The sequence below is a fragment of the Chionomys nivalis genome, chromosome 5, assembly GCF_950005125.1.
Source record: "Chionomys nivalis chromosome 5, mChiNiv1.1, whole genome shotgun sequence".
Classification (NCBI taxonomy): domain Eukaryota; kingdom Metazoa; phylum Chordata; class Mammalia; order Rodentia; family Cricetidae; genus Chionomys; species Chionomys nivalis.
Window position 1 is genome coordinate 101,655,589 of NC_080090.1, and position 13,653 is coordinate 101,669,241.

Below are 13,653 nucleotides of genomic sequence, written 5' to 3' on the forward strand. Positions count from 1 at the left end.
TGAGGCAAAGGGTCATTTGAAACAAGGTACTGACCAGGCTTTCTTAGAAATCAATGTAAAGAGACCCAGTCTGCATCCTTGCGAACTCCCTGTCTTATGCTCCTATACACTGCTGCATCCTGTGTCTTGCTGAGCCTTAAATGAGTGTCAAGGGGGGAAGCAAAGACTCTGGAGAGAAGAAGGTCTAAAGCCACAAATGAATCAAAAATGAAGACTATTTAAAGTGAAGCTTTCCACCACTCTCTGAGGGCCAGCATTGACATTCTGCTACTCTCCTTAAATGATAACACCCAACTTAGAAAAATATATATCTGTGCTCATACTGCAAGGGTTGGAGGATGGGGGGATTTGTATCCCATGTCGCGAGTTATTTAAAGTCGTTGAGATAATAAACCCTTCATTCTCATAACAAGAGTGAGATAATGAGATGTTAATCCTCCCAAGATTTAATAGATTTATTATTCTAATGAGCTACACCCGGCAGCTTTGAACTGTACGTAAAAGCATATTAATCTTTTGACAGATGTTGAGGGTTTTTTGTCACTTGGTCTGGGTGTGTGATTAGAGAGTTATAGCTGAAGTTTCTCATTAGAGTTTTCCTTATGGCCTAGCAGAATATTGAGGATAGCTCTCTCTGTCATCTTGGATTTATTGAATTCAACTATGGGAATAAAACTTTGCACAGCAGAAATATGACGAACAATGATGAAGGAGATTAAGCGCTGTGCAGGTTCAATGATGAACAGAATTAAGCAGAAACAGTAGAGGTTCATGTCTGCTGCTCATTGTGATTCAGTTTTATAAATTTAACAGCCTTGATAATTTAACAGATATATTCTGAACACCAGTTTTGTGCCAGGCACAGCGTTGGTGCCTGGAATGAAGAGCAACTGGGATATGCTTCTGCCTTGGAGGATCTCAGCACGAAGGGCACATTAGGGAGAACTGACCACGGATTTTCAGTTAGACAGGGGAAGAGTGAACATCAGGCCTGCTGTACCAGAAGGCTTGGCATGCTGGAGAGTGGTTGTGACTGAGATATGAGAATGATTAAGGAAATCAGTAATTGGTGTCTACTAGGAGAAAAAGAGTCAGTTTATGGCTACAGCCCATGAGAAGTTACCGATGCTCTCATAGGTGGCCCTAACACCTCCACCACTAGTATCACTAAGTGAACTCAATACTTTTAAAAAAAGTGCTCATGAGGTTTGGAGGGGAAGTGGACATCAGGGGTAGGGGAAGAACTAAAAGGGAAAGAATGAAGGGTGAACTTTTCAAAAACATGTACACTTGTGAAATTTGCAATAAAAATTTTGTAATAGGCTGGGTGTGTGGTACATATCTAAAAATCCTAGCACTTGGGATATAGAGGCATGAGGATCGGGACTTCAAAGCCAGCTTGGGATACATGAGATTCTGTATCAAAACAATAACAACAGTAACAAATCATAACAATTGTAAAACTGGATGTGTAGTTCACACCTATAATGTTACCACTTAGACAACTGTGGCAGGAGGATCACACATTTGAGGGCAATTTGGGCTACAAAGAGAACTAGGTGGCCTACCTAACCTTATCTCAAAACATGTAACCCAGGCCCTAGACCTAAATGATCAGCATTGAAATAGTCCTGAGTTGTAGAGGAACCACAACACACTTGTTTTCTCTACCATATCATATAAGGTGATGACAACAATTGATTCTGTGCTCCTCTCACCTTTCTATATTAGCACCAAAACTGTCCCTATATTTTATTTTGTGCTAATAAACGTTTATATAATAAATACAGAGGTGCTAGAGAGAATCAGAAAGAGATAAGGAAACAAAAATTGGCCTAAGGAGTGGTAGAGACTGCGGAGTCTTCACCAGAAAGCACTGAGGGTAGGTGGCCATTGGTGACATTCTCTGCAGGTGACCATTGGTGACATACACCTCTGCAGTACATGTTTGCGGTTGTTTGAGGCCATGGTGCAATGCTAGTGAGATCTCTTTCACATCTGACTCAGTAAACACAAATAACCTAAGTAAAGAGTCATGGAAGTCTTTGGTTTGCCATATTTCAGCTTCAGATACTGAAATGTCCTTTTCTACCTAATTCTATCTTGCATAATTTAAAAACTCCTGAGTCACTAACACTTAGACACCACAGAAAAATACAGCACAGAACAACACAACAAAACAGTGCAGATAGGTGACTGACCACTTGACAAGAGGGAGGAAGGAAACTCATGGCAATGCGATGTTGAAGGTACTGAAGAGCATTTGGGAACACCAACTGAGGGCTTTAAAATCACCATTGTGATGGGGCAATGGAGAAGAGAAGGACAGAGATGCAGAGTCAGAATCACGGGAAAATGAGGGGGAGCGACCAGGAAGAGAGCAGATGACAGGGTTGGGAGAGAGGATGAGTTCTACAGCAGATAGGAGGTATTTCAGAGGAATTACAAGGCTTCGTTCGGGCTGGAGAGGTGGCTCAATGTAAGAGCACTGGCTGCTCTCCCAAAGGGCCCGAGTTCAATTCCTAGCAACCACAAGGTGTACTGAGATCTGGTGCCTTGTAGCCTGAAGGCATATATGCAGGGAGAACACTGTATATATAATAAATAAATGAATCTTAAAAAGAGACATTCTTTTAAAAAAAGTCTCCATTAACTAATTTTCTTTCTTTTTTTTATTAATTAATTAATTAATTTAATTATTAAAGATTTCTGCCTCTTCCCCGCCACCACCTCCCATTCCCCCCCCTCCTCCAATCAAGTCTTCCTCCCTCCTCAGCCCAAAGAGCAAGCAGGTTTCCCTGCCCTGTGGGAGGTCCAAGGACCACCCACCTCCATCCAGGTCTATTAAGGTGAGCATCCAAACTACCTGGGCTCCCACAAAGCCATTACGTGCAATAGGATCAAGAACCCATTGCCATTGTTCTTCAGTTCTCAGTAGTCCTCATTGTCCATTATGTTCAGCGAGACCGGTTTTGTCCCATGCTTTTCAGAACCCGGCCAGCTGGCCTTGGTGAGTTCCCGATAGAACATCCCCATTGCCTCAGTGTGTGGGTGCACCCCTCGCGGTCCTGAGTTCCTTGCTTGTGCTCTCTCTCCTTCTGCTCCTCCTTTGGATAGTGAGACTTCAGTCCAGTGCTCCAATGTTGGTCTCTGTCTCTGTCTTCTTTCATCGCCTGATGAAAAACAACCTAGATGCCCTTCAATGGAAGAATGGATGAAGAAAGTATGGAATATATACATATTAGAGTACTACTCAGCAGTAAAAAACAATGACTTCTTGAATTTTGCATACAAATAGAAAACACTATCCTGAGTGAGTTAAGCCAGACCCAAAAAGAGGAACATGGGATGTACTCACTCATATTTGGTTTCTAGCCATAAATAAAGGACATTGAGACTATAATTCGTGATTCTAGAGAAGCTAAATAAGAAGGTGAACCCAAAGAAAAACATATAAGCATCCTCCATTAACTAATTTTCTTGATGCTATGACAAAATACCCAAGAAAAGCACTTTAAGGAGGGAGGAGTTTATTTTAGTTCACAGTTGGGGGTATGTCCATCATGTTAGGGAAGTCATTGTGACAATATCTTGAGACAGATGGCCACCCTGCATTCTGAAAGAGGTGAATGCTGATGCTCAACTCTTTTCCCCGTTTTATTCAGTCTGGGTACCCAGACATGGAATGACACTGTTTAGGGTTGGTCATCCCATCTCAATTAACCCAATTTTAGAAACTCCTTATGCTTGTCCTAGGTGGTTCTGGGTCTTGTCAAGTTGGCAACTGATACTAAGAATCACTAGGTCTTCAGGGAGCAGGAAGATTGTGTATGAGAAACTATGAGGAACAAAGGGGAAACTGTCCTATGCTGTAGGAGAAACAGAGCTCACACATGAGATGGCCTCAGGGGTCACGGAGTGAAAAGTTCCATAAGGATAAATTGCATCAAATGTATAGAGAAAAGGGAGAGGGCAGAGAAGATATTACATTTATCAAGATTTTAGGATCAAGAGAGGTAAGAGTTTGGGTCAGTTAGGAATACACCAGCCTTGAGGGCTTCAGTCTCAGGCTCCTCAAGTACAGTGCCAACAGCAGGTGTGCCACATAAGACTCTTCTGGAGAGGGCTGACATCCTCTGTGCCCCTATTGAACAATCAGAATACCTGAGTCCGGGACATTTAGGGGTGCACTACCGATGTTTTTAGCAGGAGAAGCCGAGAGGGCATACCAAAAGAGCAGGTGGAAAGAATTGAAGAGCCAGGTGATGGAGAAGAGCGCTGTCTTCAGGAAATGACAGGGCTGCTGTACTCATGGACTCACAGCAGCTGTGGCTGCCTACACAGGATCTGCACCAGATCAAGCCGGCCAAAACTTCAGTATAGATGGGTGAGGAGTTTACAAGGTGGCCTCACTCTTAAGAGGCAGGCAATAGGCAGTTGGTTGCTTCCTGAAGAGGTAGAATCATTATTCTTCTGCTGTGTAGCCATTTGTAGGATGCTCATGCTTCAGTGGATTATACCATGCCCATGCATGTATTGGTAGCATTAACTGAACTTTGTGGGTTATTTTTCTGAAAAAGAAGAAGACATGGAATTGGGAACATCCAGAGGACGTTGAAATGGGAACGGAGAGGTGGGGAAGATCACATTTCCCTGTATACATGTGTGGAATTCTCAAAACATACTTTTTAAAGAGCAGGTGAGGGAAGGAGATGAGGTAACAACTCTATCCTTTCTATAAACAATGGTTGCTCCAATGACAAATCAAGACAAAATCAAACTCTGTGAGATTAAAGAGACACTTTCTATTTCTAAGTTTTTGAGAGAAAGTAAGGGCATCACCACAGAGAGGGTAAAATGTTACTTGGATTTGAAAGAATGAAATTTACACTTTGTTGTCAAAGCAGTGGTCCAAGCAGTTGAAGAACTTTCCAGAAAGGACAAAGTTAGGAACCAGATTAGCAAGTGGAGCAAGCAAAGGCCCTATCCACTGTGATGGAGGTATGCTAGATCAGCATGTGTCTCAATTTGTTTTTTGTGGTAAAGCACTCAGCCAAAAATCAACAAGGGGGAATGAGTTTATTTGACTTACAGTGTAGGGAAGTCAAGGTGGCAGAAATTGAAGTCATTGCCCACATCATCTTGTAATCTAGAGGCAGAGAGCAATGAATAGATGCTCAGCTTCCTTTCTCAGCGTGGACAGTCTAGTACCCCATCCAGGGAATGCTGCCAATCACAGTAGGTGGGTATTCCCACTTCAATGAATGTAATCAAGATAATCTCCACAGCATGCCCAGAGGCCTATCTTCCAGGTGATTCTACTACCTTCCAGGTGTTTAACTTTAACCATCACACCAACTGTTCCAAGATCTTTGTTTCCTTTCTTTTCCCTGGGTATTCTAGGAACCTGTGGACATGAAGGTAGATTCCCTCCAGGGTACATGGCTTATGCTCAAGGGCATCACCTGAAAAGGTCTGCCTCCCACTGTGAGAGAGGACCAGAGCCACTTGCTCATAGTTGTATCTCAGCAAGTGTGCCAGCAGGGTGATAGGTTCAGAGAAGAAATTCCTGCATTATGAAGGGGATGAGTGGACTGTCTTTGGTAGTTTGCCCTAGGCTACTCAATCATCTGTCATTTAAGATTCTACTAATGACCTGCAACATTCAACAAGGAAGAAAATTGTGTCACTGAGCAATCTTCCTAGTGGAAGTGAGACTGGAGCTGAGTCTGGTCAGTGGCTTTGAACAAACTGAAAGCTTTAATACATTAGTGTGCCGGCATTAACATTAAAGTAGCCTGCCAACTTTAGTAGGATTTTTAAAATATAGAATATTCTAGAATATAAAATGTAAGGTAGAGAAACAGTTTGGTGGGTAAAGCGTTGCCACACAAACATGAAAACTTGAGCTTGGATTCCCAGAACCCATGAAAATTCAGAGGTGTAGCACTGATATGTAATTACAGTACTCCTAATGCAGGATGAATGGGGTGTAGGGAGGACGAAAATCCCCAGAAACTCATTGGACAGCTAGCGTGGAACACATAGTGACAAAAGAATGAAGAATGTTGACTCAAGCCATGTGGAAAGCAAAGACTGACACCCAAGATTTTCTATGCCATGAGTGGACATATGCATATCTGCACTCACAAACAGGCACACATAGTACACACACATATCATAATACACATACATATAAAGGAAGTATGATCCACTTATGAAACATACCATTTTCAAAATAATTTGCATGTTGGATAGCTAATGTCAGTGTTCTCCAGGAAGCATTATCACTACATAGAGGGAAAGGTGGTTTGTGGCAGTCTTCATCAAGAGGTTCTGTTGAACTCTTCCTGGCTTTGATGGTGGAGAACCAAAGGCTGTTCACCCTAGATAAGGAACTAATGACTGACGAAATGAATGATTCTATTTATAGGGGATACAGATGTGGAGGATTCCAAAAGAGTTACCTCACCACAAAGTTCCACCCAAGGATGATGGCCTCATGGAAGCGGCAGCGCAGAGTCCCCTTTCACTGATCTTCCACTTTCTATATTTTCTAGCATTTCCCAAGAGTGCTGAATATTGGCAGGAGGGAGAATGACTGGGCTCCTCTCCTAGCTCCTTCTAGCCAGTATTAACAGCTCCATTACCATTACCATGGATCTAGCTATCAGTTTTTGTTCAGTTCTAGCTATCATCTATTGTTCAGTTAGTTGCCATGGTTACCTAAGTGAGGCAATCTCATCTCCAAAATGGCAATGGGTTGATCATGCCAGGCCTGAAGGAACAAAAAAACGTAATAAAATCGTAGGTGACTCTGATGTGGCTTCCTTGAGGAACTTCAGTTGTCCAGTCTCCCTCTGTTCTCCGACATTCTCATCTATTCCGCAGAGGGGCTCTAGTCTATATCTGGCCAATCTAACAGCAGAAGTCTAATCTCTTTTATTTCACAGAATATTTTTTCTGGGGCCAGTGAGATGGCTCAGAAGACAAATGTGCTCAGAGGAGAGAAAATAAATTGTTTTTGCCCATTTTTGTAGCAAGCATGCTTAGAGCTCATCAAAGAGTCACAGATAAGCAGGAGGTTCTTGGCTTCTTGCCCCTAGCCTAAGACTGGCTGGAGCCTGTTTGTCTTAGAACTCCTCTGAGAGTTGAATGTTGTAGGCAGGTTGTTATCTGGCTGAACCCACAATCAGAAAAGGGAGCAAGGCCCAGAGAATTAATTAGATAAGGCTTTGCTCCTGCAATCAAAAGGATGCAAGGTTGAGAATGGGGCTACGCTAGAGATTTCAGGGATTTCACAATCCCTAAAGTACCAGACTACTGGGGAAAGAGAGCAGGAACTTCTTGTAACCACTGTCTTGAGTCAGATCAGCACACCAGCCATGTTTGTCCCTCTTCTGTGCTGTGTCTCTTTTTGCAGGATGATATGGTAAAAACTGCTTTGTTTCCACTGATTTTTTCAATGTGATTATAGGAAGAGGGTCTTATTTCCCACACCTCCAACCCTGATGACCTGAGTTCAATCCTTGGGGTCCACATGGTAGAAGAAGAGAACTTTCTCCTCCAAGTTGTCCTTTGAATTCTACTATGGTGCTATGGTGTGTGTGTGTGTGTGTGTGTGTGTGTGTGTGTGTGATAACCTACAAACAAATGTGTAATGCAAAATAAAATTATTTATGAAGTCAGGTTATTAAACTCGTAGTACATATTGATATAATAAGATATCCATAAAAACAGATATTGTTGTATTTATCTCTGACTACATGGCAGAAGAGTTAATTTCATTATCAGTCACATAAATAGTGACTCAAAACTCATTCATTTTAAAAGAAACCTTATTGGGGTTGGGTAGATCGCTCAGTCAGTGGGTAAAGTGTTTTCCACGGAAGTGTGAGGATTTGAGTTATGATTCCCAAATCTATGCACCCACCATTCTCGTATTCCTTTGGGTATGCGGAGCACAGAAACAGGAGGAATACCAGAAGCCCACAGGTTAGCATGCCACACACTGTGCCAAAAGCAAGAAGACTTGTCTCAAGCAAGGAGGAAAGTGAGGACCAGGAGGGGAGGTTGTCCTCTGATCGACACAGGTTTGTGACTATACACACAGACACATATCCTACACACATCATACATATATTATATACACATGCACATACACATGTACACACAGAAGAATGCACAACTGTGCATACATAAGTACACAGATCTCACACACATATACCTACATGCAAAAGTTTTTGGATATTACAAATAATGCTGCTATGAACATAGTTGGACAAATGCTTTTGTCATATGATAGGGCATCTCTTGGGTATATTCCCAAGAGTGGTGTTGCTGGGTCCAGGGGTAGGTTGATCCCAATTTTTTTGAGAAACCGCCACACTGATTTCCAAAGTGGTTGCACAAGTTTGCAGTCCCACCAGCAATGGATGAGGGTACCTCTTTATCCACAACCTCTCCAGCAAAGGCTATCCTTGGTGTTTTTGATTTTAGCCATTCTGACAGGTGTAAGATGATATCTCAAAGTTGTTTTGATTTGCATTTCTCTGATCGCTAAGGAGGTTGAGCATGACCTTAAGTATCTTTTGGCCATTTTAACTTCTTCTGTTGAGAATTCTCTGTTCAGTTCAGTGCCCCATTTTTTAATTGGGTTAATTATCCTTTTAAAGTCTAGTTTCTTGAGTTCTTTATATATTTTGGAGATCAGACCTTTGTCTGTTGCGGGGTTGGTGAAGATCTTCTCCCAGTCAGTAGGCTGCCTTTTTGTCTTAATGACAGTGTCCTTTGCTTTACAGAAGCTTCTCAGTTTCAGGAGGTCCTATTTATTCAATGTTGCCCTTAATGTCTGTGCTGCTGGGGTTATACATAGGAAGCGATCTTGGATGCTCACCTTCCTGGACCTAGATAGAAGTGGGAGGACCTTGGTCTTCCCGCAGGGCAGGGAATTTGGACTGCTCTTCAGTATCGAGAGGGAGGGGGAATGGACTGGGGGGAGGAGAAGAGGAGTGGGGATAGGGGGAGGGGAGCGGGGGGAGGGGGCAATATGTGGGAGGAGGGGAGGGAAATGGGAAATGGGGAGCAGTTGGAAATTTTAATTAAAAAAGAATAAAAAAAATGAAAAAAAAATTAAGAAGGAGAACATAGAATAAAAACACACACACAAAAAAAAAGTTTTTGGAAAGCCATGTTAAAGTGGAAGAAACTTAATTCAACTTTTAAACCAGAGGGATAGATGTACTCTTCAGAGCTAAGTCCCCCATTTAAAGCTGATACGACTAGAGAATGGTTAAATGATAACTATAGAAAGAGGAAGTCATCTCAGGTTTTAGAAATTGTCCGAGTTGCAGTCCTGCATGGTAGCAGGAGAGGAGATGATGTGTATGTCCTCTCACCTTTCCTTCTTTTCTGACAGCTCATTTATCCAAGTACCTCTTTCATGTTGAGCTTTGTAAATGACCAACGTCATGTAGTTTGCTCGAAAGAGGTAAAATGCAATTTCTGATCTTTCAGGAAAATATTTTCCTGTAATGGAATGATTGAGTGCAAGGCAATACCGATAAGGTTTCTAATAACCTTCTAGAGATTAGAGAGAAAACTGAATAGAAAACACGTTATCTCTGAGTTAAATGTACATGGTTAAAACTGAAGGAATTTGCTCATGGCAGAAGCGTACAACATCTTTTGTGCTGTGTTCATCTATTGCTACTTATCAGGAATCAGCTAAAATTCCTCTTCATTTTTTACAGGTTAGGTCTGTGTCTACACCTCTGTGATGGGAACCAAGTGTTTAATGTGAAGCTACAGATAACACTAGTTGATCTAGGCATCTGTTCCCCACTCATTCTACATGGTATAAAATAATGTGTAGAAAACAGAAACCCAGCTCTCTGTGGTTGTCATGATAATAAATGAAAAATGTGTGTAAAACCACTCAAAGTTGTTGCCGACCAACTTCTTCAGAGCTAAGCAATTTCCTCAGGAATGAAGTGAAGGCTGGTGGAGTCTCAGACTGCAAACCACCTTCTGGCTCTGGGGAAGCCTAAACTTAGAGGATTCACTAAACCTCCCCTTTGAAGGTTCCCCAGTGCCCCCTTCACCTCGTCTCTGTCCCCCAAGGTTAGAGAAGCAGTAAACTCCTGCTGGGGGCTGAGACTGACCAGCGAACTGGTGAGAGAAGAGTCTCAGACCTGTGCAGCTGCCTCCGAATCCTGCAGAGAGCTCCAGAGTTGCCACTTTTCTGAGTGGTCACTGTGTTAGGGTGGGCAGAGCCTCTGAGTGGTTGCTGTCCCTGTGAATGAGGATCAGAAGGAGGCTGAGAAGTGTTAAGCAGAGAAAATCCTCTAGTTTGCCTCAGAAACTCCAGAAGGAAAATATCTGAAGAACATTCATGGACAAAACTACACACATAGGACACTAAGAGAGAAGAGGGTCCAGTAGTGGGTGTCTCTGAAAGTCCTTTGTCCTGTGTGCACCCTTCTGTGGTATAAGGGCAGTGTACAAGATGTGAAACTCAGCTATCTGTGCACTGTCTCTGGTTGTTAACAATTATGATTATCTGTATTTCTCAACCTTTAGTGGGGTTATATCTTGATAAGACCATTATAAACTGAGCACATTTTACCACCATGGTGTGTTTACACCCTAATATGAATGCAATTTTACTCCAAAGTACATTCACATCACTAATGTATTGTAAACCCTTGTTCATCTGAAGTGTTGTAGGAACACTCGTATTAGCCTACTGCTAAGCAGAATCATCGGATACACACCTCATTTTATCATAAATTCTTTCCATTCTCATGGGATTTATGTAATGCTGTATTGGAGGTCAGAATGATATATGAGTCCATTTTGTCATCATGATAAAATTGAAAAATCTTTAACATTTATTGTGTGTATGTGTGTGTACCGGAGAGTTTGTGGATATCTACTGTGTACCTGGTCCCAGTGGTGACCAGAAGAGTACATCAAATCCCCTGGAAGTGGAGAACAGAATGGTTGTGAGCACCACATGGGTTCTGTGATCTGACCCCAGATCCTTTATGAGAACAGGAAGTACTCTTAACTACTGAGCCATCTCCGACTCCAAGTTGAAAATATGTAAGTCAAACCCTGGAGTTATTTTTAAGAGGGTTGTTGGGCAGCTTTTGAGAATGCTCAGTAGATAGCACTTACCATGCAAGCATGAGGACTGGGTTTGGATTCACAACCCCCACAAAAAATGTCAGGCAGATGTGATAGCATCCTATAATCCCAGTACATAGTGGAGAGAGTTGGGGCTCACGTGCTAAACTAGACTAGCTGAATTGGTAAACTTTGGGTTCAGCAAGAGACCCTGTCTTTGTAAATAAAGTATAGAACAATCCAAGAGGACACTCAGTGTCAGTATCTGGCCTCTGCATGCACATGCACACATATACACCTATCACAGCACAGATGTGCACCCCCCACATGTGTGCTTACATTCAAACACATGTACACAGCATGCATAAACACATATACAAACTAAGAAAGTAAAAGAGAAAGGGGGATGATTTGGTTGATGAAACTTAAGACTTGTCACATCTGAGTCACTCAGATGCTATTGGCTACATGGTCTGTTCTGGAAGTCCTGCACACTGCTGCTGGGCTTGTTTGCTTCATTTAGGAAATTGAAGATTTCATGTTTTGGAAACCCGTGTGTTTGTGTCAAGTTAGTACATGGGGGTGGCTCTATTGAAGCTCTGGAAGCAGCATTTTGTCTTGCCTTATTTTGAATGCTTCCCATTGAAGTTCTAATTTTGATTTCCTCTTTAACCCAGTATTTAATTAAACACATGATCTTAACATCTGGACATATGGATTTTCTTTGGGGTAGCATTCTGTTGCTCTTGTCTCCTTTGATTGAATTTGTGCAGTGAATGTAGCCTCTTTGATTTTTGCTTTTGGAATTTGCTAAGGTTTCTTTGGTGGATTAACACATGATTGGTTCTGTCAAAGCTTCATGTGTGTTTGAAAAGAAAGTGCTTTTCCGTTAGAGGAATTTCCACATATGAATGGATGCTATACCAAACCTTTTCAGCTTTATTTTTTAAGCATCATCTACTTTTCTCTAGTTCTGCTAACCAATCTTTGATAAGGTATATTTTGAATCTACTTTCGTGCTTTTGGGTGCCGATTTTTCCTGTATTTCCATCATACTTTTATTAATGTGTGATACTAGAGCATATACTTAGATTGAGCTATTACTTTTTCATTCACGTGTGTGTGTGTGTGTGTGCATGTGTGTGTGTGCAAGTATACAAGTGTGTGTGGGTATGCATATATGTGTATGCATAAGTATGAGGAGGCCAGAGGACAGCCAAGGTTGTCATTCGTCACATACCATCCACCAAATTAGCTAGGCAAGTAGGTAGAAGCAGGGCCAGTGGGCCCCTGGACCCGCCTGCTTCTGTCTCCTTAGTGCCAGGATTACAGGCACACTCTGTCTCTCTTGGCTTATTTGACATGGATTCTGGGAGTTGAACTCAGGACTTCAGACTTGTGGGGCAAGAGCTTTACCAACTGAACCAGTTCCCCTACCGCCACCTATACTTAACTTTTGAATAACTAAACTGGTTTCCCTTAGTGGCTAAATTATTTTTATATTTCCACCATCAGTGTATAAGAATCCCAGCTTTTTCCAAGTCCTTGCTAACAGTTATTTTTTGTCTGTAGTCATCTGTATTAGTTACCTTTCTGTTGCATGATAAAATACCATGACTAAATTCAACACAGAGGAGAAAAAGGTTAATTCCTGATTGTGGTTCAAGAGTGATAGAGTCCACGATGGTGGGGAAGGCATGACACAGGCAGTGAAAGCTGCTGCAGGATCAGAAGGCAAGTGACCACATTTTCAAGCCCACGTAGGAAGTGCCGTAATCCCCCCAAACCTGCTCCCAGGGATACTCTTCCTCCAACAGGCCTGCACCGCAAGGGTTCATGACCACTCCAAACAGCACCATTAACTGCAGACCAAGTGCTCAAACTCATTAACCTATGGGGACATTTCATTCAAACACCACAGTGTGTTATCCTAGTAGACGCCAAGTGGTCTCCCCGTGGTTAGGGGGAGTAGACACCAAGTGATCTCCCTGTAGCTAGGGGGAGTAGACACCAAGTGATCTCCCTGTGGTTAGGGGGGTCAAATGCAGCTTCTTTGCTATGTGTGTCTTCTTCTTGGAAAAACTTATTTAAGACCCTCACTTATTGTCAGTTGCTTCTCTTTTGCTTTTGTAGCTCCTTGGGCATTATTCTACACATTAAACACATATCAGATGTTTGATGAACAAATATTTTTAATTTTGTAGGTTGCGTTTCACTTTCTCTTTATTCTCCTAAACTTTAAAATTTGATGAAGTCTAGTTATATCCATTTTTTGCTCCTCTTTTTTTAGTATCATGTCTACAAATGCAGCCAAACTTAAGGAGAGTTAAACATTATTTGCTTGTAAGAGCCTCAAGAAGATATCTTTTATATTATGCTAATTCTTTCTCTCTCTCTCTGTGGACATACACATGGTATGTATGTATGTACGTAAAAGCACAACCTCATAATTACTCCTTGCCTTCTACCTCATTTAAAGCAGACTGCTTTTTTTTGATATTGTATAATCTAAGCTATTTGATC